The 24885-nt window shown below is 43.0% G+C and overlaps 1 long non-coding RNA gene and 1 pseudogene across 3 annotated transcripts in view; one reads left to right on the top strand and one right to left on the bottom strand.

The window, feature by feature from the left end:
• The window catches only part of LOC118555472 (uncharacterized), a 182836-nt gene that overhangs the window by 94563 nt on the left and 63388 nt on the right, over nt 1–24885 (top strand). For all 3 annotated transcript variants that reach the window (XR_013449869.1, XR_013449870.1, XR_013449868.1), the window contains one exon: nt 4570–4640. This is a non-coding gene — a long non-coding RNA (uncharacterized LOC118555472). The remainder of the gene's footprint in view (nt 1–4569; nt 4641–24885) is intronic.
• Nucleotides 6921–7161, bottom strand: LOC118555474 (cytochrome b-c1 complex subunit 7 pseudogene; annotated as a pseudogene).

Consider the following 24885-nt stretch of genomic DNA (forward strand, 5'->3'; position numbering starts at 1 on the left):
TCTGTGGCCGTCTTGTTCCTACTCCAGATCCCTGCATGTCCTCTGACCTCTCAGTACCACTGTGTTGTTTCACAGGACCTTATGGGAACTTCTGGATTCCATGTATACCGAGTACAGACCTTGGGAAGCCAGGGCACCTCAACAACTCCCTCAACCAGGTTAACCTACCATATTGTTGAGGTTTCAATACACATGCAGGCATTGGGGGGAGGGGCGAGCAGGATTGAAATTCTCCTGGTATGTTCACATTGCTCTGGGGAGTTCCTAGTGCGGGTCATGAAAAATCAGGGATATATGTACCTGCTAGTTTCCTTTTTTTTTTTTTTTTTTCACATTTTCCTCTTCTTCTTCCTCCCTGGTACAGAACAACTTCAAATTTTCTCCCCAAGCAGGTAAGAATGCCCCTTGTGTCATATTCTAAATTCTTTACTCCTGTAAAATTCCATATTGTTACGCCAAGTACAGCTTTGCTTACATACATAAAGGGAACTTTTGAAATTTAGAAGTCCCTTTTTCTCAAAGCTTAGCTTTCAAGATGATCATTTTATTAAGCACTCACACACACAAAAGGAAATACTAATTTGATAAATTTTGGGCAATGACTTTCTTTTTCTTACTGGTATTTTGTCTATCACTTAAAAACTGGGAACCATAGATTTGATGGATGGAAATCCTAAGGAATCATGATTTAAAGGAAGAGGGAAATTATTTCACTTTAACTTAAAAAATGATACCTGTTAGGTATTGGAGATTACCCACCCTGGTTGTTTTAAGCCATTCAGCTACTTAAGGGGACCTTAGGGGAAGCTTTAGGGAAGGAAGGTGCTTTCCTGAATGACCCATCAAAGCTGTAAGCGTATCACCAGTGCGTGCTGAGCCTGGAAAAGTGGGCATTTAGACAATGACTATGTTAAAACTTCCAAAGAGGGCTTTTCCTAGGCTGTCTGCCTTTCTGATCACTAGATTTCATCGAAACATCTACTAATTTCCTTCCTTATGGATTCGTATCAATTCGTTGTAAGAATTGATCAGCAGTCTTCTTTATCTCTTTTTTAAGGAGGTGAACTTCTACTCACTTGGCCTGATTTGAAGACTACAAAAAGCTGCAATTCTGCTGAGCAAAACTTTTTCAGAACTTTATCAAACAAATTAACGTTTAACCAATATTCCCTGGGCGCCTGCCATGTGCCAACCCACTGTCCTAGGTCCTTGCCATGGCTCTGTCGTAGTATCACATATGGAGTAGAAAAAGAGAACATTTGAGAAGGGAAATAGAAAGATCAGGATTATTGCATTGGAAAAACACCAAATACATCATACCTTATCAAAATCTCACAAAAGATATACATTTTTAAGTTTTCCTCTGTGTACAAATTTAGCAGTTAATAGAATCTGTTGTAACTATGTCCACATCACTGCCTTCTGGAAACAATGATCCTTTTGGGACTGGGATTTTGCCCTTTTTCGTTTAAAAATTAAGCATCATTTTACTCAGAATGAATGTACATCTTTGGTGATAAAGTTCATTTCTCTTTAGTTGCTCTCCTCTCCTGTCTGACTGGTCTCCTCAGTGTTCTCTACCAAGCTTTTTGCAGAAACACCTCCTTTCCTCTGGCATCCTCCAAACTCATGGGATCACCTTCTTCATGGAACCTTGTTTGACTCATCCAGCCAATTCTCACATGAATTCCTTCTTTGAGTTCCTATCACACTTCTAGTTACCCTTACATAGTTGCCTCAAAACTAGATTGAGGTTGGGGCCTGTCTTAAATTAAATTTCTTTGTATCTTCCATAATGCCTAGAAAAATTATAGGCCTATTGTAGGCATAAATAAATAAAGAGGAAGGTGTAGACTTATTTAGTACACTCAGGGATGATATTAAAATTGTCAGTACCTAATATAGTATGAACACTGACCATTGAGGATACTGCTACCAATTCATATGGTCTGAGTATCAGCCATGCTGTGTGTGTGTGTGTGTTTGTGTGAGATGTTCACACTATTATACAGGTTAGATATATTATCCTCCATTTCACAGATGAGAAATGAGGGAACTGAGTTTCAGAGATGTTCAAATTACTTGCTCAGGACATACAACCAATGGAAGACCCTAGATCTCTTTCACTCAAACCCTTGCTCTTTCCACTCTACTACTGCACTGATTACTACTTGCTGGCAGGTCAGGTCCTCTGTCCCCTTAGATTGAGGTGTGCCTTTCAAAGAAGAGGGAGTTGGGTGACTGGTGAGTCTGACTAGAGTGTGTGGATAACCAGCTCACTTACACTAAGCCATCTCCATCGTGGGGACCTGCATGGTCATGACTAATTGTCATTTATGGCCAGTTTACACAGTAATTGCTTGTGTTATACAGATTTGGTTGGAGAAAGTCATCTTTCAAAGCCAAAGTTCTGGTAGCTTGTTGGATGATTCACAGTGGGTCTCGTGACACCTCTTACTGTTTTAATTTTATATTGTTTGTTAAGTGGGAAGAAAATTATACTTGCCTTAAATTCTTCATAAGTAATTTTAAAGTGTTTTGAACCTACATTTTTAATATAAAAACAAGATGTCTTTATTGTCCAATAATGGACATCTCGTTGGTGACTGAGAAAAGAAAGGTAATCTCTTCTCAGTTTGGTCAGTCATCAGTAAGGAGTCAATGAAACATTACAAATAATGACACATTATCACACAGAAAGGAGAGCTAAAAGCTCATCAATCCCATTTCCTGTTCCTGAGCACATGGGAATATTTTATTTCCTCCTTGCTAGGTTGGGGTCATGTGACCGGTTCTGGCCAAAAAAAATAGGACAGAAGAATATATGCCACTTGTAGCCCTGCCCCTTAAAAACATCTTAAACAGTATTCGGGCTTCCCTTCCCCTCCCACAGTGTTCAGTTGCCACTGGTTTAAGATTCTGGCATCACAGAATGGAAGGAGTGTGGGTTCCTGAGTCACCACTTGGAAGAGAGCCTCCAAGGAGAGCTACCAAAGTTGCATTGATAGTGGCATGAGGGAGAAATGAACTTACGTGTGAGACCACTGAGATAGTTATAGTAACAGGTATTTATGGCTCTAATATAGAAACTGGTACCAGAAGTGGGGTGTTCGCATAACCAAATCATATTCCTTGACTGTTATGCTCTTTTAAATATGTATCATTTGTTTAGTAGTTCAGCATCAGGCAGAAAGGCAGCTAATATCAGAAAACAGAAGACAGAAATTCAGGTTATGCAGTGACAAATCATTTAGTATAACTATTGCCTGCTATTAGTTAGAAGATAGCCAACATGCACAGTTTATACATTTAGGGGAAACGGTTAAAAACAGAATTTCAGCAGTGTTTTTAGTATCACAAGAAAGATGTGTATTACAAGAAGGAGATGACTCAGGAAAGCACCATGAGTTTGCAAGCAGAAATAGAATACAGAATCCAGAAATTTGGGCTGTACGATTGGAAGAAATAAATTTATTTTAGATTCACACAGTAAGCCATGGTACCAAGAAGGGCTTTAAGTGACAAATATCTAGTAAAAGTTCTCAATTGAATGGAATTATTTGAGACAAAAATCAAATCAAGGGTATGGCCTTCCCATCTATTATTTCTGAGAGCCTTAATGCCTTTAGATAATTATATTAAGAGAAAGAAAGGCATGGAGGAGAAGATGCAAAGAAAAAATCTAGATTTGATAACAATGTCTAGAAAATAACTGGGTATGGTTGCTGGCACATGGACCTGAATGGAAGCAGGTATACCCTATGCCTTCTAAGTTTTTGAGGATTGCATTACCAAAGAATCCAGGGGCCTACACCTAAAAAATCCTTCCTTGTTCAAGGCTTAAAATAATTCCTAAGTTCCCAACCCATTCCAGACTGAGCAGAAGTCAAGCTTTTAAAGTGTCACTGTTTTGAATGAAGGGTGTTCCCCCAAACTCACTTTACATGTGGCCAAGGAAAAGAACAAAGAAGGGAATCCTTTCTAGAGCAAACTCCACACACATCCACCATGTACGGAGGGTATGGACATCACAGTGCTGACCCAGAAGGGTTTTAGTATGACTGTGGACCATAATGCTGCATGTTGTCCATTCTTTCCCTTTTCAAACAGATTATTTGTTGTTCTTTTCCATTATAAATGGGTTGTGATTGTGGGGAAGTTGAGAAGTAGATAACTTGTCTTTTTTAATATGTGGGCTACCATACCTAGAGGTACTGTATCAGACTGATGGTGAAGACTGATGGTGAATACCCAAGTATTCTGGACATTGATCTGAAGGTGGTGACTGGATGGGATCTTGACTTGTGAGGTGAGTGTGCTCTGTGAGTGAAAGGAAGAGTATAATGGATATTGGATGTACAGAAGGGCAGACTATGGCAAAAATCTTTCAGTGTTCACCATTTGGGGTTTTTCTTGGACACAAGGAAGGCTACATCTCCCAGGCTGCCTTGAAGTTAGATGGGCCATGTGATCCTGAGCTTTGCTCAGTGGAATATGGGCAGATGATTGTTACTTCAAGGCCACCTGTATTAAAATCTGGTACGTCTTGTTTTTCTTTCATCTGAATAGCTGGAAGCAAAGGACTGAAAGATGGACAACCACACAATGGAAGGAGCCCAATCTACACCAGATGTTCGTGAGTAAGTAATAGCCTTGTACCAGGTTCTAGTACTCATATTTGGAAATTGTATTTTATAGCAGCCTGGATTGATTACCTTAACTAATACACTAGAGCTGGAAGAGCTCTTCATTTCTCTTGAAAGGAGTGAAATCATCCTCCTACCCCATCATCATCATCATCACCATCATCATCATTGTTCAAAAAATACATTTTGAGTATCTATAACTTGTCAGGCACCGTGACAGAGACTGGAAGGCAAAAAGGAATGAAACGTTGTTCCTGGTCTTGTCCATAATCTGGTGGAGAAACATATAGATAAACAGATAATGACATCAAGAATTATACCGTAAGTGTCACACCATTAACATATGACATAGTTCATTCTGTATGGAGGTTGGGTGGGGCAGTGAGAGGTACAGACCTCACAGAGGAGGTTACATATGTATCAGGTTCTAAGGGATGAAGAGGGATTTTCTAGGCAAATAGGGCAGGTGGAAGGCATTCTAAGTAGAAGTAACAATTAGTTTGAAGGCATGCAGATATGCAAGTCAGGAAAATGAAATTGATTTCTACACTTGGAGATGGAAAACATATTTATCATTCTCATCATCATCCTCAAATGTATCATCCTACCATCAAAATTATTTATTAATTTCCATACAGAGTGACCACGTGGATTTGATCCTGTTCTCCAGAGGATCTCAGCCCAAGGGAGTGTAGGTAGCAGATTACACACTGACCAGGAGAGTTGCCCTATAGAATGCTCTATTATTTCCTTGCTATGTAATATGGGCCAAGTCACTTGACTTGTCTTTATCTTACTCATACTGTTGTACCCAAGAGAGAACTCATATTTATCCTTTCTGACTTGAGGAATTGTTATGCAAATATGGTAAATAAAATATGTGAAACCTGATTTGAAAAAAATATACAAAGACCATACTATATATGTTTATATTTTACAAAGACAGTTAATGAAGGATGGGTGGGGTGGTATGGGCCATGGTCCACAGCTGTTTCTATTGTCATCCCATTAAAGGACCCATTTTACTTCTTTCTGGTGGCAGTTGACTGGTATCCTCAGACAGATCCTACCTGTTGGTGGTACACCGGGAGGGAGAGCCACTCTCGGGGCATGGGGACACATTGACAGGGAGAGGGCCATGTGGCCGTCCAGACCAGGTGGACGTGTTTACTCAGCGTGCATGAAGGCAGCACAGCCTGAGCAGGAAGAGGGATCAAAGTTTAAGAAGGAAATAAACATTTTAGTCAGAGGGTGGCTGGTTTGGGGGGTGAGTGGGTAAGGCTCTCAAAAGGAAAACCAATCACCAGACCTGAGGCCCAGTCAGGATGTAGAATGTAAGTGAGTAGGGACCAGTGGTTCAGAACTAAGGGTTCAAACAGTGAAGGCATCGGAGGACCACCTATCACAGTAGTCCCTTCTCAATGGCCTGGATATTTTTTGGATCACACCTTTTTCTATGGCAGGATAGCACACTTTCATTTATACATAGGCATCTAGGACATGGCAAAGAGTTTTGAACCTCAGTCCTTACCCTGAGAGCTCCAAGTAAAATAAACGCTTGGTCAGTTGCTTCCTGCCATCTGCCTTCCTCCCCATTTCTACTTGTGGAACACACTTTACAGCTTCAGCATGGCAGTGACTCTCCATCTATCAGTGCCACCCAAGGAGGCCATGCAGCAGGCTTGGGAATGCCATCGGCCCCCTTGATTGGCAGTAAGTGCCTCAAATACCCCATTTTCTTCTGGTGGTCCATCACTGAGCTGTGAGGCATGCAGTTCTCTAAAAACCTTCTTAAGCCTATAGAGATCATTATAATCTATAGCCTTGCAAGGACATGAGTCCCACATAGACAGCTACTTTGTCAAGTAGCACTTCTATGTCTTTGAGATCCTAAACCTGCCTCATTGAAGCATGAATGCTTCTAGTGTTTTGTTTTGTTTATCATTACAATAGACATTTACTTAAAGTAATACAGGGACACCCGGGTAGCTCAGTTGGTTGAGTGTCTGCCTTCCACTCAGGTCATGGTCCCGGGGTCCTGGGGTCAAGTCCTGAGTCGGGCTCCCTGCTCAGCGGGGAGTCTGCTTCTCCCTCTGCCTGCCACTCCCCCTGCTTGTGCTCTCTCTCTGTCTCTCAAATAAATAAATGAAATTTAAAAAATCTTTTAAAGTAATACATTTGCAGCTCAAACAGTTCTAAATTGTACATTTCAGGTTTACCCAACTTCTTAAAAATATTTGAAGGCAGCAGCAACCACAGATTTCCATTCCATGGTTATTTCTTTGCCCATTCTTCTCTCCTTTTTCTTTCCTGAATAACTTCTTTCAGATATGGTTCAAGGTAGAATTTAGCCGCCTCATATTTTGTCCACTGCTCTTAAAGAGCAGATCTGCTGCCGCATGGTCAGGTCCAGGGCTCTCTCAATGTGAAACATCCTGTCATTATAAAGGTTCTCAGGAAGCCTTCGTGTGGCCTCTTTCACATCATCATTCTCGTATGCTGTATCATCTCACATTAACCCCGGTTTATGGAACCCTACAGCATTGTAATAACATTTTCAAATACCCTCCAGCCACCGGCTTGATGTTGCAACCCGAGACCGCAGCATTGAATGCTTCTAGTATTTTGCAATTGGGTAAGCCATTTCATTTTTATCTGCTGAGATCTTAAAGATTGTGGCTGAGGTCTAGAGCTTTATCTTCGTAACCTAGGCCTACATGACATTACCTAACTCAAAGTCACTAGCGATGCATCTGAGAAGTTCATGCCAACCAAAACCCAGCCTAGGGACTTGGGTGACATTGCGGCCCATCCAACCCATCGATAAATCCTTGAAGCTTTAACCCTGCCCTCCTCCTCCCCCTATTTTGCAATGCCCTCTCTTTTACTTTGCATTGGCATTAATGGTATAAAGAGCTACCTTCTCATCTGAGTAATGCTAATTCACCTCCATCCCTGGTCATTTGCTACCTATTAGAAATATCCTGACAGCCTGCATCTCATTACCATCGCACCAGGTCCAGCTCCCAAGAATAACCTTCTAAGGAGGATGAAATGTACGCCTGTGGCATCTAATACCAGGGCATTCACATTCATATTTTTAGCAGCATATATCAGTGAGCCCAACCTTTAGTGTACTCTATGTACTTTTAATAATCTCCATAAAAGCCTGATTTCCAATCCCTAGGCTCAAGCTGACAGTGTAAATAAAATCACCCAAATCCACAGGGTAAGAGAAATGAAAATGACAAGGATTAAAATTTGGTCAAACCTCTTTCTTTTTAAAAATTCTGCTTCCCTTCCAATTGGATCACGACCCTCTGTGTGCTCAGCTTAAGACCAGACGGTATGCTTTCACTTTTATTCCTCTCTGCCACAGGCTTACAGTATTTAGTGAGAGTCGGTAAAGAATGTGTGCTGGGTAGAGAGTTAATACCATAATCCCCTATCGTTGGGGTCAAATGCTGAATAGAGCAAAAGAATTAGAAAACATGTTACATACAATGGCAGGAAAAAATGCATCAGCACGCTGTTCTGTGAACGCTAGCATCCATCACCCGCAAGGGACGGCCATGAGGTAACAGAGTGCGTGAGAGATGCGGAGTTGGAGTCTACTTGTGCTCAGAAGCCGCGTGGAGACCTGAGCACAAGTCTTAATATGCATATACTGTGGGAGGTGTTTGTCACCATTTCGAATTGCTTCTTTCCAAGTACCTGCTTGGATTTAGTTCCTAAGTAACACATTTAGCCGCTAAATTGTTTCACAGAGCTGAACCTTCAGCTATCTCTTTTCACTCTCCGGCAATGGGTGTGAATATTGTTCTCAAAATGCTGTAATACATCTGTCTCTGGAGGGTTCTCTTAACGAACGAGTAGAAATTTGAGGCACCACGGGCAAAAAGGGTTGAACAGCCACCTTCCATTGTATCTTGGGAAAGTCAACCGAATTCCCCTGGAGTAAGATTACAAGCAAATAAATAACTTTGTCTGGAAGTTCTACATAGAGAAGTGTGTGTGTGTGTGTGTGTGTGTGTGTGTAAATGGTTTAACCAAAAAGTGACAAGTCGAATTTATTTTATTTTATTTTATTTTTTATTTTTATTTTTATTTTTATTTTTTATTTTTTTAAAGATTTTATTTATTTGACACAGAGAGAGAGACAGCTAGAGAGGGAATACAAGCAGGGGGAGCAGGAGAGGGAGAAGCAGGCTCCTGGCTGAGCAGGGGGCCCGATGCGGGGCTCAATCCCAGGACCCTGGGATCGTGACCTGAGCCGAAGGCAGACGCTTAACCGCTGAGCCACCCCGGTGCCCCTCGAATTTATTTTAAATAACACCCTTTGAAGTAGTAATTATTATGGATCAACATTTTAAAAATTTTGTTTTATTTTTACATTTACATATAGTAAAATTCTTTGGAGTATCGAGTTCTATAGTTTTGACAAATGCAGAGTTGTGGGAGCATCACCACAATCAAGATACCGCATGGTTCCATCACCCTCAACAATCCCTTGTGCTGTTTCTTTGTAGTCAAACCTTTTACCCCCAAACCTACAAATCTTAAATTCTTATCTATGATTTTACATATATATAGCTTGTACAATGATCAAAATGATAACCTAAAATTGTATTTTTATATAATTTATATGTAATAAAAAAGCCCCAAACAACATCATCTGCACATTTAAATAAGGTCATATATATATATATATATATATATATGTATATACACACACACATAAATAACTAGAGAGCCGATGTTCTCTGATCATAAAAAGGCTTACTTATTGCTCAATAAGTTCAGTGGGTGCGGGAGAGTCACCTAACCCACTATTGTGTCAGTGTGAACAAAAGTGCTTATTAAATGTATATTGAGTTGATTATTAAGCCATGGGTTGAGTAATGATTTTTATTTAAATTTTTAAAAGCTCATGACAACTGTAACTAGAAATGTGACATTCATAGTGTTGTAATTGTACCTTAAACACAGCCAAGAAGGAGAAGTGAGGTTTAGGGAAGGGGGAGAAACATAGTGTGTGTGTGTGTGTGTGTGTGTGTGTGTGTGTGCACATGTATATGAGATGACATCATACATTTGCTAGCTCACCAATGATAAAAATTGACTTGTTTCTGCACATAACCAATACTGTGTATGTATATGACTCAGTGATTAAAAGCTAATGGCCTTAAGGAGAAATTATTAGAAACATTACTAACTAGGGTTTTGAGTTATATTTGTGAGGATAATCTTTGTTTATTTAAATAAGACACCAGGATTTATATGAAAATACTGAGCAAGATTGGATTCTAACCAGGAAGTATAAGACATGTTATGAGTAACTCAGCATATCCCCTCTTTCCTGCAGGGGCAGATTGATGAAATTACTAAAGAAATCTTATTTCAAGCAAATAAGTCATTATTGTTTAAAACAGAAATATTAAAGTGTCCTTAATTTTATACATTACCTTAACTACATTTCTATTAGCCCAAGGTCAATCTCCCAGTCTTCTTTACTGGCTACTCCTCCTCCAGTTGATACTCCTTTTCTCATACTTCACTCATTTTCATGGAGAAATCATTTATACCCAGAATTAGAGATTCTCAATCTCATCTCCAACCCAGGTTTTCCTCATGAGTTACAGACACATATTTCCAGCTTTTACTTGATATCTCTCCCTGGATATTCCACAAGCCCAAACTTAAATTGTCCAAAATGGATCTGAATATCAGTCAAACCAAATGGTTCCTCCCCCATAGAATTTTCCATATGCTTCCATTAGCTCTTATCTCACTTCCTGTTTCTTTCACTGGACTGAAGGCAACGAACGTGTCTTTTCCCTAGTGCCTGGCACAGTGCCTGGCATCTGGTAGGCATTTATAAATATTTGTGGAAGGAATGAGCGCACATGACACTCATATGCATATAAATAGGGATTTATTTCCACCCTAAACCCCAGTGTTTATGAATGGTTTTTAAATGGATGAGTAGCTCCAATATACATATAGATATAAGCATTTGTTCTCACATCAACCACCAACTACCATGTCTACATAATGTCTGGAGATCAAATAATGTCTGTTTTATGCAGCAGGGAAAACAATTAGCACATTTCAGGGTTTTTTTCTATTTTTTCTCATTGAAATCATATTCTTTTTAAATTCAATATATAGCATAAACATTTTCTATGTCTTAGAAAGCTCTAGATACTATTTTCACTGATTGAATAGTAGTGCCTCAGAAAGAAGTCCTTCTTGCTTCTCCAAAAGGTTAGTTTGAAGCATTATGAGGACCTCATGTAGAACCTACTCCTATTCAACAGTCTGGACTCTCCCCAGTGATTCTCAGTGTGGTCCCTAGACCGGCAGTATCAGCAGCATCTAGGAACTTGTTAGAGATGAAAATTCTTGGGCTCCATCCCACACTTTCGGAATCAGAATCGCAGGCATGGACCCCAACAATCTGTGCTTTAACAGGCTCTCCAGGTGATTTCAATGCACAGAAAAGTTTGAGAACCACTATCCTACACTTCCCAGTGAAAGAATCCTCCTGAACTTTTTTCCCACCCATCTCCCCCATTCAGTTACGTGCCTCATTAGTTTCGTACCATGTTCATATTGAAAAAAGCCTTCTATGTTTGACAATGAGTCTTTAGGATAGGGCCTGGCTTCTTGTACCTAAGATGTAAATATAAATGTGATTGTAAGGCAGTAGTTTAAATTTTCTTCAAAGGAAATACTCTACAGAAGCCCGTGTGTGCTCATGCATGAGCTCGCGCGCATGCGCGTGTCGTATAAACAGGAATTGCTGTGATTGAATGTGGTTGAAAGGGTGGGGGAAACACAGTCTGTCCACTCCACCAGGCTTCCTCCCACCCAACCCTTTTCTCCGTGACTCCTCCAGGGAACAGAACCTGAAAACCGCAGAGGCAGTGGAAAGGGAACTAGATGAGGAGTCAGCGGACCTGGGCTCCAGTTTATTCCTTTGGGCAATTCATTTAGCATCTCCGAGCCACATTTTCGTTGTCTGAACATGACTTGTCCAGTTGGAAGTTTGTTTGTTTGTTTATTTATTTATTTATTATTGTTTAGCTTCTGGTACAAAGAGATCTGGGCTGTCTTGAAAGTTCTCCCTTCCTTGGAGACACAGGAATAAATGTTGGCTCTGTCATTGCTAGTCTTCTGTCTTTTACTTCAGTATTGACTTCCAGGCATTAATGAATAAACAGGGCCAGGCTGCCACCATTAGGAGTGCCAATAAAGAGAAGAAAATCTTCCACCAGAGTCACATTAACATTGAACAGATTTTCAACCCCAGCATTTGATGGGGAGTGTGGGCCGACGATAAGGGCATATGTGAAGAATTTAGAGAGTATAGCAAAACATTGTTGCATTGGCCTTTTTTGCAGCCTCCCCTCCACCTTCTCTTTCATCCCTCTGCTCTCTTCTTGCTCCTTCCCCTCCTTCCTCTTTCGTCCTCCTCTTCCTCAGAGAGCTGGCAAAGTACTGGCCTATAGTCACTCTCCCCGTATTACATTAACCTGACTCTGTATGTCCCTGTTACTCTCAAGGCCAAAATCCACAATGGGTAACAAAGTGTCCAGGTGCCCCCAAGTATCCAAGTATAGTAAGTGTTACGTTCACACTCCCTCTTGCAGGGATCTCTGTATTTCCATCTTCTTTCTCCCTGACTTTCTCTTGCTCCCTCCCGCTTCCTTCTCTTCTTCCTTTCAGTTCCCCTGAGGCCACTTCTGGGAGACAGTTCTGAGCTTACCGGTGACTATCAGGGTGAAGGATGGGAGGTGAGCCCAGAACTGTGCTATGTCATGGCTCTAGGACGAGATGTTTGTGTCCCTCCAAAATTCCTCTGTTGAAAACTAATGCCCAGGGTGATGGTATCCGGAGGGGGGGCATTTGGGAAGGGATTAGTCAGGAGGGCAGAGCCCTCATGAGTGGGATTAGTGCCCTTCTCCCAGAGCCCACAGAGCTCCCTCCTCCCTTCTGCCAAGGGCAGATATAGTGAGAAGCCAGCCATCTGGGAGCCAGTAAGAGGGCCCTCACCAGACTCCAAGTCTGCCAGCGCCTTGGTCTCGGACTCCAACCTCCAGAACGGGGAGAAACAATTTTCTAAGCCATCCAGTCTGTGGTACTGAGTCACCAGAACAGACAGAGACACCCGTCCTGATGGAAAGTAGGGTTTGCACGTGTGTGGAAGGGAGGTGGTGGTGGGAGAGCAATGGAGACCTGAGGGAGCAGGGTGGGACTGGCCTTATAACTCTTGAAACTTTACTCCCACAAAGTCTCCTGTGACACCTCTGGAAAGGTCACTCTGGCCTCTGCTCAGCCAATGGCGAGGGGCTCATTCTCTGAGATGCGGAGACCTTGCTCCATCCGTCATTCCCTGGTGTGTCAGAGGTTTTGACAGAAATACCAGATGCACTTTAATTGAATTTGTGGACCAAAAATGGCCTGACAGGGAAAGCATGTTGATAAAAATCTATGTTGTAGTTACATTTTACATTTACACTGTACTACTTATGCACATACAATTACTTTTTAAAATGGGATTTAAAAAATGGAATCTATATGTCTGTGCTTTTGTTTGCTTTTATCAAATGGAAAACTGAAGTACTAGACTGCTTGGTTTGGACAGCTGGCTGCTTTATCCACCCCCTTTTCCTCTCTCTCCTGTATTTTTAGCTCCCCTCTCCCTCAAGCCTTTGTCTTCTTCTTTTTTCCTCATGTAAATGGGTACAAATTTCACCTCACCTATCTTTTGCCCTTGTGCTTCTTGCTAACCACTGGTCTACTTCGTTTTCCTTCTCAGTCAAGCTCTTTGAGACAAGAGTTAATACTTGGGGTCCACAGGGGTGCCCCTGCTGTCTTCCTCACAACCACCATGAATCCCTGAGCTTCCATTATCCCACTCTGCTGAAACTGCTCTTGCTGGGTCACCCATCTCCAAGCCCCAGGCAGTGCTGCAGTCATTATGACATTTGGCCTCCCTAAGAAAAATGGATTATTTCCTTCCTGAGTCTCTTCCCTCCTTCAGAGTCCACAGCCCTACTCTCTCCTGCTTTTCTTCATAGCACATTCATTCACTCTCCCCAGCCTTTGCTGGTCCTTCAAATGCTAGGGCTTCCCGCAGTTCTGTCTTCTGCCGCCTGCTTTTCTATGCTATTGACTTATCCTGGGCCAAACCATCCACACCCGGGGATTCAACCCTCACCAACATGCCTACACTTCTCAGACCTTTACCTGCAGCCTAGGTCTGCCTTTCTTGGGCTCCAGACATATTTATTTTAGAATGTCTCCATTTAATAGGTGGCTCAAACTTCGTTCTGTGAACAAATTAAAATTATCATCTTAACTTTTAAACTCTGCTCCTTTTGCTTGATGAAGAGCACCATCCAGCCATCTCAGCAAGGAACTGAGACTCATCCTAGACGTGGCTACACCTAAGTTCCATCAGTCAGACCTTCCTAACACTACATTTGATGATTTTCTCTGCTGTCTCCACCAGTTACTATCACTGCCACCCAGGTTTTAGTTCAGACAGTGTCCACTTTTCATCTGGGGCAATGCCTTCTGGGCTCCCTGCCCTCAGCCTCTCACACTTCCAAGTCACCTTCCATCTATTCTCCATTAGATCCTTCTAAAAAGGTGTTGTCCAACATAGTAACCTTTAGGCACATATAGCTATTTAATTAAAATTAAGTAAAATTTAAAATTCAGTTCTTGGGGCGCCTGAGTGGTGCAGTCAGTTAAGCGTCCAACTCTTGGTTTCAGCTCAGGTTTCGAACTCAGGGTCCTGAGATCGAGCCCTGCGTTGGGCTCCGTGTTCAACGGGGTATCTTCTTAAGACTCTCTCACCCTCTCTCTCTGTTCCTCCCCCACCCCACGCTCTCTCTTTCAATCTAAAAATAAATACGTCTTTAAAAAGGAGAATAAAATTTTAGTTCAGTCCATGGCTAGCCACATTTTAAGTACTTAATAATTAGCCCGAATGGCTAATGGTTGCCTACTAAACAGTACAGATAGAGAGCATTTCCATCATTGCAGAAAGGTTACTTCGATAGTGCTGTTCTAGAATGTGATGTAATCATGTCTTATCTCTGCTTGCTTCCATAATGATTCCCCACATACTTCAGAGGAAACTCCAAACTCATTAGCTTGGCAGGTAAGCTCCTGCCTTCAGTCCACTCTCCCTCTCATTGCCTCCTCCACTCGAGCCTTTGCTTCCCTTGTGTCAACCCACTGCTCCCATCCCCGTGCCTCTGTGCTTTTGGTTATGCTGCTTCTGGTGCTTAGCAGGGCTGCCTTTCTCTGTCCCTTTGGAACTCCTGTATCTTCTTCAAGCTCAGCTGAAGCATCATTCCCTCTGTGAAGCTTGTTCTTGCCTTTCTGGGCAGAGTTTAGTCTCAGCTCTTTGTAACTTCCACTAGCACCTTATATTGCTATGACACTCAGCATTAAAAAGAAAAATCTATTGATTCGCCATGAAAGTCTGAATAATGCCACCCATCCCCAACCCCCGCCCAAAAGGCAACCATGTCCTAATCTCCCAAACTTGTGAATATGTGACCTGACATGGCAAAAGGGACCTTGCAGGTGTGATTGAGTTAAGGACCTTGAGATGGGGGAAATTATCATGGATTATCCAGCTGGCCCTAATGATATAATCACAGAGGTCCTTATAAGAGGGATGCAGGGATGACAAAGTCTGAGATATAGAGAAAAGGATATGGGATGATGGGAGCAGAGTTTGGAATGATGTACTTTGAAGATGGAAGAAGAGGCCACAAGCCAACAAATGAAGGTAGACTCTGGAAGCTCTAAGAGTCAAGGAAACAGATTCTTCCCTAGAGCCTCCAGAAGGAACACAGCCCTGCTGACCCACTTTTGGACTTCTGACTTCCAGAATATAATAGAATAACTTTGTATTGTTTTCAACCACTAAGATGGTGGTAACTTGTTACAGCAGCAAGAGAAAACTAATATATTTACTCTTTCATCTATCCATCGAACATCTATGCCACATATCATTTCGTATGGATTTACTAAGAGCCTGCTTTGTGCCAGGCCTAGTATTATATGCTAAGAATACAATAATGAATAAGATCCAATTATTGTTGGGGAGGTATGATGGGGCAAGGGAGAAGGCAGGAGTCCTGAAACTTGGAATTGTAAAGGGCTGCTGTCTAAAGTTGAGGCTGTTTTCTGTAGATAATGCAGAGCCATTGAAGGTCTTTGCCTTATTAGTTCATGACTGGATCTTTGGCTGCCCTAGTATGGAAGTGGACTGATACTCTAGCAGGAAGACACACCAGGCTGCTTGCAATATCTAGGTGAGAAATGATGAAGGCCTGAACCGTGGGAGGGCAGTCAGGAAGTGCATCTGATAGTATTTGGGTGGTATTTCAGAGGTAGAATTGATGGGATTTTGTGATCAATTAGATACTGTGCCTGAGAGGCAGAATCCAAGATGACTCTGCTCCAAGATGACTCTGAGAACGGGTGACTCTAAGCTCAGTGCCTGGCACACAGTGGATAAGAAACAATTGTCTTGAATTGAATTGTGTGGCAAGAAGACAATGGAGTAGATCATCACTGGGAGGGAAGGATGATGCCAATGAATCTGAATAGTGGAGGAAAATAAATAGAAGAATAAGTGTGTGTGTGTATGTGTGTGTGTGTGTATGTGTGTGCAGGGTGCTGGGAAAAGGATGTGAAATGTGTGCCCTGTTAGCCTGTATGATTTTTACTGCTCAATTTAAGCTTTTGTTCTTTAAACTAGAACCGTGTTCAGAGAGAGAATTTAGAAAACTATAACCACACTGAAGATGTCAGATTTCTCTCAATGGCAAGTTTAGCTACTGTTTTGATCTGAAATGGTTTTGGGCAGGGGAAGGAGAGTATGTTGTTTGGGTTGATTTTTGGTGCATTTGCTGTATCATTCTGGAATGAAGGCAATGTCTCTGTTTTCTTCTTCTACCCATTCCCCTTTGCTACGGGCAAGCCTTGTGTATACACCCAGAACTGGACTGTGTCTGGTACTGTGTGGGGTTATTTGCACCCCCACCCCTGCCCAAGACCCCTTGCAGTGACCACATGGTGGTGGAGGTTCACTATAGTGAGAGGGCACTTATGATTTCTGCTCCTCAAAGTGGCATCCTGGTTCCACCACACTGATGGGAGGATATATACAATTATTTCACAAAGGCCCTGAAGCCCTTGTGTCCCACCAGCCTTGCTCTGTGGCATATTGACTGTGTCCCCAAACAGTCATGTAGGGCCTTTGGTGGGTGGACAAATCTCTTCTTAGATTAGCATTCACATAGAATATTATTCTAAGAGATATTAACTGTGACTCTGTAGCCTGAAGAAAGGGGAAGACTCTTTCGGTCGAATTAGTTTGGAAAATGCTGGGTTGAACAGATGTACTTAAGTCTGCAGGACTTCCCAGAAGCTTTACTTTACAAATATACTCTGTGAATGTCTGAGAGTGAGATAAAGATTTTCCTAAACTTATTTGACTCCAGAGCACTATAAACATTATGTGGCAAAGCGTTCCATGCAACAGGGTTTAGAGAGGGTGGTCCTACAGAAGCAGCGGATGTCCAAGATGTTCTCGTATGCCAGGCACACTCAGCAGGAGGCCACAGTAATGACATTTAGCCATTATCCATCTTCACAAAGCCTCCAGTGGACATGAATCACTAAAGATAGACTGAAATGGTAATTGGACCAATCTTTTTGTTCTGACACTTTTAGTTTGGATTTGAACTCACTTCGCTGATGAGCCAGGATACAGTTATAATCCATAGCTACTAATATCATCATTCCGTATCTTTAAAAAAAAAAAAAAGATTTACTTATTTATTTGAGAGAGAGAGAGTAAGCACGGGGAGCAGCAGAGGGAGAGAGAGAATCCTCAAGCCAACTCCCTGCTGAGTGCAGAGCCTGATGTGGGGCTCAATCCCAGGACCCTGAGATCATGACCTGAGTCAAAAATAAGAGTCAGCTTCTTAAACTACTGAGCCACCCAGGTGCCCCTCATCATTCTAGATCTTATCACACTTACCATTTCCTTCCCCCACCTCTCAAAGGTCTTATAATAAAACAACCCATGCTGGTTTCCTTCTTAAAAATTGTTTTACAAATAATTTGCAGGGTACCTGGGTGGCTCAGTTGGTTAAGCCTCTGCCTTCGGCTCAGGTCATGATCCTAGGGTCCTGGGATCAAGCCCCACATCGGGCTCCCTATTCAGTGGGGAGTCTACCTCTTCCTCTCCCTCTGCCCCTCCCCCCTCCTCCTGCTTTGTCTCTCGCTCACATGCTCTCTCTCTCAAATAAATAAATAAATAAATAAACAAAATCTTTTAAAAAAATACTTTGAAAACACTAGGTAACTTTCTTTGGATATTGGAGCATAATACCATAGTGTCTTGTTATTTATGTTCTGTTTTTCTTAATCCCATGTGGCTACAAATGCACAGTATTTTGTAATTTTCAGGGATTTTTATCATCTAGAATTTCATTTGATCCTTCAAACAACTTTATAAGGAAGAGATGATGAAATCACATTGTCTCAATCTGTTTGGGCTGCTATAACAAAATGCCACAGAATGGATGGCTTCTAAACAGCAGAAATGTATTGCTCACAGTTCTGGAGGCTAGAAGTTCAAGCTCAGGTGCCAGAATGGTGGGGGTTCTGGTGAGAGCCCTCTTCTGGATTGGAGACAGCTGACTTGCTTTGTCCTCACACAGTGGAGTAGGTTAGGGATCGCTCTGGAGCCTCCTTTATGGGAGCACTAATTCCACTTATGAGAGTTCTACCCTCCTGACCTAATCACCTCCCAAAGCCCCCACCTCCTAACACCTTCACAGCGGGCATTAGGTTTCGACCTGTGAAATTTGGGAGGATGCAAACATTCAGCCTATGGCACCCTTTTTATATAGAAAAAGTACAGCAAATAACATATTTGGATGCCTAGCTCGTGCCAGGGATTGAACTAAGTGTCTTACGTATATGAGCTCGTTTAAAGCTCTTATCAGCTCTCCGTATTAGGACACATTATGCTCATGTTAGAGAAGAACTTGAGGCTAAGAGAGTGAAGAACTTCTCCAAGGTCACGGAATTTATACAAGGAGGTCTGGTGTTGAAACATGTTTGTTTAGCCCCCAAATCCCCTCTCCTTCCACGATGCCATCCTGAAAGACAAGGCTGAGACCAAGGGCAGTGAAAGATGGCCCACGTTCACACAGGGAGTTTGGGAAAGTGCTAATTCACTTGACTTTTAGTCCAAGGGCTTCTCTTCTACATATTTTTGCCAGGTCACTGGAGGGCATTTTCAAGAATAAGTAATGATCTGTGAAATGTCACTGACAGCGACAACAATAACAACCCAAAGAGAGCAATGGGGAGAAGAAAAAATGCTGGGGCTCCAAGTCTCCCACCCGCCCCTCCACAGCCTTGGAGTCGCAAAGTAGAAGTGAGCCTGCATTTCTAAGAAAAATGCCACCCCAACTTTGTTCTCTTGTGTCACACAGGTTAACGGGCTGGGACAGCTGCGATAGAAAGAGGGAGTTTTGGCTCTCCTCACCTCTTCTTGTCAGGACCAAAAAGAAAATAGCGGAAATTCTACCCTCCCCCGGGTCACCCACTGTTTCCACTAATCAGATGCACGCAATTCCGTGACCGTTCGTGGGGGTTCCCCTGTGGGCGAATCCCTGGGCTGGTGCCGTGCGGGCCGCAGGGGAGGTGAGTGGGGCACGTTTTCTCAGAGCTTGCAAGTCTGAATGGAGAGGCTGGGTGTGAAAAGCACGACTGAAGAGGTACAAACTGCCGGGAAAGCCAGAGGCGAGGCACTTAGGGGGATGAAGAGGGAGTCTTGGGCATTTAGCACACATAATGTCCATGGTCATCACTCCGAACAATTGCTGAGGGCGTCCTGCTTGCATTTACCATGTCCTCCGTTGGTGCGGTGCCTTGACTCTGTAGCCCCTAAAATGCAACCACCATGGGGCACACTTTTTTTTGCCACTTTCCCAAACCCACAGCCCTTTGAAAGCTGTCCTTGAAACCAGGTTGGAACACAAAGGTAGTTATGTTTCTATAACCTGGTTGCACCCTGAGAGCTCCTTGACCCGCACCCCACAGGACAGTGAATCGTGAAGCCAAAGAGAAGGTGGCCTGGTCTGTGTGGTGTTGCTGAGTTCCTGCCCTCCTCCCGGGGGCTGGGAGTGTCTGCATTCATCTTCTGCCTCTGTTTCCCAACTGTCCCTTTCCCCTAATGCAGTGGTGGGCAGGGTGTGAGCTTGGGTCCTGTGCAGGGTCATTGCTGGTGGGAATCATGCAGGAAACCCTTCTGCTTCAGTCCTTGTTCATTCAGGCTCTGCGGGCCGGGCAGAAAAGAGAGGGGTCCAAAGGCAAAGTCTACTGGATGTGCTCCATCTTGGCTAGCAGGAGCCAAGGTAGCAGACTCTATCTCCGCCATTTTGGATTATTTTATCACTCATGTATTCGAGTCTTTGCTATTGAATGAGGATCTGTAGGTCAGGACTGACTTCAGTGATTAACAAAAACTTTGAGGATGACAAAGGAAATACAGAAAAGGGCTTAGGCTTCTCAAAGAAGAAAAGGCACTTTACAAATCCAAGGCAGTTACAGTCTCTTGGGTGAAAAATTCCAACGGGCTCATTCGCATTGGCCGCACTTACATGAGCCAATGCCCAGCGATTTCCCCTCTTGCACATTTAGGCTTCCAGATCATTAGGCTGAGAGAAGCAAAAGTGCTTCCCTGGAGGAAACCCAGAGTCACGGCTCCACTATTCTCCCAGCCTTGCCATTGATTCAGGGAATCTCTGAGAATCTCTGGAAGGGACTTCAAAAATCATTTAGTCCAGCTGCCAGTGTATTCCCTCGATAAGCAGACAAGTGGGAATATAAAGTAAAAGTGCAGTTAATTCTCAATTATTTGGATATAGATTATCCACAGGCATAGAGTGCAAAATTTGTGTCTTTGGAGATAGTGATCGGGTATCTTCTTCTCTGTTCCTTCTCCAAGCTAAACAATCACAGATCATGTTAGCGGTCCTTAGAGGACTGATTTCAAACTTTGGAAATCACATAAATTGAAGCCATCTTCATCTCACTAGGTTGAAGCTGCCTTCATTTTCATTCCAGAAACTTTTGGCTACCCCCGTTCAGAAGGGACTGACTGCATCCGAAAAGGGAGGACAGAGGAATTACTCTCACTGAGATTACCCTTCAGCTCCATCCCAGAACCAAGAGACTCTGCTAACTGCTATTTGCCATAATGACTAGCAATCACGGCACAATCACGGAAATGAATTAAATTATTAATTTCAATAGGACCCCACGGTGCATTTATAAATTCCACCATCTGGGGAACATAAATATGGAGGTCCACATTCTAAACTTGGAGGCACGGTGCTCAGTGCCAAGGGCTGTATCTTTGAAGGCAGTAAAGATTTTTCAAGATACTGTATGTGGAGCAGCAAGCTGTGCATTTGAGAGAAGGCTCTGTCCCTGGGTCTCTGTTAGCTTTACCATTTATTTAAGGTTCTCTTTGCTCTTAATTTTTAACCAGTTCTTATCTTAGAGACCCAGTGCATTGAAATCCACAGGATGGGAAATAAAATAAACCTCAGACTTGAACTATTGAGTTCTTCACCCCCTTTTCTCATTGAATTTCCTTTTGTCCTCCCCCAAAGTCTCTTATTGACTAGCTTCAAATATGTAAATCTGTGTGTTAATAAGTTCTTCGTACTGAGACAGCTATTCTTGGGTTTTGAATGTTTTCAAAATCCATTTAAAGCTTTAAGATAATTGTTTCTGAAGCACGGGGGATGGAGGTCCAGGAGTGGTGTGTAACGTACTCTAATAAAAGAGATTTCACTTTCCTTCCTTATGTGGAACCATTTGACCAGATGTTGGGGTTCAGCAAGCCTTCCCTGTTTGCCATCTGTGACATCCCCAAGGGCCAGGGAGAGAGGGGCACTTCTAAAGACCATATGTAAATGACTTCCATGGAGCCCTGCAGGGGCACTTCTTCCTACTATGGATTACCAACTCAAAGCCAAGAAACAGCCCAGACCTCAGTCACTCTGCCAGTTTCCTAATATCCACAACTGGATTTCTAATCAATGAGTTCACTTAAGAAGCAGAAGAAGAATGCATATAGCCTTCTACAGGATAAATAATACTGTGGCATCGGTGGTGGTGTGCAGCTCTTGATCTTTTAGCTCTCTGTGTATACGGGGCTTTGAAACAATTTGGGAATCTTGAGCTAGCAGATGATGAAGATGACTGTTGAACAGTAGAGCTGTTCATTTCAATGCTTCTTCCTGGGCACATCGACCCAGACACAGCTCAGTCCGTTCCGTAAATTAAGGTGGGCCTGCAGGCCAGTGATTTCCAGTTGAAACTGAGGGTCCCCTCTCAAGGTCTCCCCCTGGCTCCATGCTGCCACCACCAGTGCTGATGTTCACTGGCTTCAGTATGTGAGGTTAAGTGAAAGTATTTGGGGATGGGATGTTTTTGCAACTGTCTGGCAGGTGGGTTCCCTTGAATTCCCTGTAGCGTCAAACATCAGGGTAGCTTGGGATATGGTGATCTGAAGCTTTGGGAATAGGTGGTTTGTGCCTAATTCGATTTTCATTTCTTCGTTGTTTTAGATGCCATTCTCATAACATAGCCAAATTAGCTTATTATTAGCCATTTACAACAAGAGAATAAACAGAAGCAGCGATCATGGTGGGTTTGCATAAAACTGCTGATCTTCATGGCAAGGTCCTTGCCAATAGCTTCCCTTCCCGTCCCTGGATTGTAAACATTAATACTCATCAAATTTGAGGAGCTGGATCTCTAGGGACTCCCATGTCCTGGGCTTATTAATGACAGTGAAGGACCCCAAATCAGTGATTTATGCAGTTGAGCCACAGGATCCCCCACCTCTGTAGGAGTTAGTAGACTGGAATAATTACAGACTAAGTAGTGATGGTAAGGAGGAAATGTAGTGTAGTTGGAGTTAGTGGCCTGAGAAAACCAACTGTTTCCACCCTCAGGAGCGTCTGTTTGCTGTTATAAAGGGGGAAGGATCGAAGCAAAGAGAGCTTCCCTCGATCTGTATGAGTTCAGTAGCTGGGAAAAACTATGCAAAGTTATCATTAAAAAAAAAAAAACCCAGGACATAATAAACACCAAGACTATTCAGCATCTTGCTCCCTGCTCCCAGCAGTGGGAAGACAAACACTTGGCACAGTTTCTGAGGTGAAAATCTTGAACAGTACCGCTCTGCTATCAGAGCTGGTGAGCCTGGAGGGGCCAGTGTAACTTTGCTTTGGAGCCTGAGTTTGCTTCTGACTCACACATCAGAGGAAACCTCTCTCACACAGAATTGAGCGGCTTACTGTCTTAAGGTGAGCCTGTCACAGCTCTTGGTAACTGCAGCTCTTCTTTTCTCTCTGGGTGTCAGAGTGGTTCACCCTAAACCACCAGCAGCTTTACATTAATGAGCTGAGCTCCTCTGAGACCCAGGTCAAGTGGCCTGCCCAAGGCCATGATGGAGGGCCCGTGGAGACTGCAGGCCCAGCAAGCATGGCTTCCTGCCAGACAATACCTCGCCCCTACAGTCTCCTTGAATCTCGCTACCTCGATAGACACACCATCTGACACTGCTCTGCAGTGAATAAAGGAAAAGAAGAAACCAGCATTTCTTTCTGAGATGAAAGCATATGGTGCTATCAAGGAGGGGAGGCGGGGAGAAGGAAGCCTGGGAAGATTCAAAAGTGTGTTGGTTATACCTGTAAGGACACGTCGTATAAGACAGAAACAAAATGTTTTCTCGCTTCTTGGGCAATGTCTACACAGCCCTTCACCCCAGGAAGGGAGAATGCCTGCCTGAGTGAGGACTAGCTCTAAATTGACTGGCACTTCTTGTTCAAGGGTAATTGTTTACCCAGGGGACAACTTTCAGGTGAAATTTTCTTTATAATAAGATTTGATAGCCAATTTAATTGGTCGCTTGGGCCACAGGCTAGAGAAACCACATAGCCCTATGAAGAATTCTTTAGGGAAATCTAAATAAAATTCAGAAAATTCAGACATTGATCCCTCCTAACTAAGATGGTGTCTAGAAGGGAAGAGGAAATTGACAAACATCAAAACAAGATCTTTGTAGGACTCACCATTCTTCTATCAGGTGCTTCCTGAGTTTTTCATGAGAGAAGCATTATCAGATTTTGCTTCTTGCTTCTTCAGGGATCCGTTCTGAAGAGGTCTGGAAGAGGTAGCATTCCTTTGCATGGGGTCAGGGGAGGGAACTCCGGTTGCCCCAGGCCCTGCCCAGCTGCCCTGCAGGCTAAGAGCAGTATCTCCTAGCACACCTGTAACCCATTCACGCCACCTGGCTGGGTTGTGACACATCTTTGAGGAAGTGCTGCTCTTCTCTATTGGGAGGCTCTGCGAAAGGAGAGTGACCCTGCTTTACTCATACCTCCAAATGTCCAACTGCAAGCTTGTCCCTGATGCTCCAACTTTAGGGCTGCCTCCAAAGCTCCCAAGAAGCTAATCGCTGGAGTCTTCTTCTTTAGGGAAATTGAATTACATATGGATTTCTTTGGGACTTGCCTGAGTGATTCTACATGGTCATTATTGGGTATTACTGGGTATCATTGGATAATCTTTGTGATTATCATGTGAATAGGTCAGGCCCACCCACACCTCATGGTCATCTCTGGCCCCAAGCAGGGGCAGGGCTAATCCACTTCTGAAGAAGGATAACATAATATGGAGCTGCCCCCAACCAGGCCTAGATCCTATCCTCTCGTTGTCCACATGTTATGTGTTTGCTTGGATCTCTGATGCTTGCTCCCTGACTCTTTCAGATGGGATTCTCTAGAGAATAGACTCTCAGTCAGAGAGTTGTGTGTATGTGGTTTACTGGGGATTAGTCTTAGAAACAACATCACTTCTTGGGCAATGTCTACACAGCCCTTCACCCCAGGAAGGGAGAATGCCTGCCTGAGTGAGGACCAGCCCTAAATTGACTGGCACTTCTTGTTCAAGGGTAATTGTTTACCCAGGGGACAACTTTCAGGTGAAATTTTCTTTATAAGATTTGATAGCCAATTTAATTGGTCGCTTGGGCCACAGGAAGCAAGACTGGATAGAGGGGCAAGGGGAACGGTGATAGTTATAACAGGGGATTGGCCAA

Source organism: Halichoerus grypus, chromosome 7, assembly GCF_964656455.1.
Source record: "Halichoerus grypus chromosome 7, mHalGry1.hap1.1, whole genome shotgun sequence".
NCBI lineage: Eukaryota > Metazoa > Chordata > Mammalia > Carnivora > Phocidae > Halichoerus > Halichoerus grypus.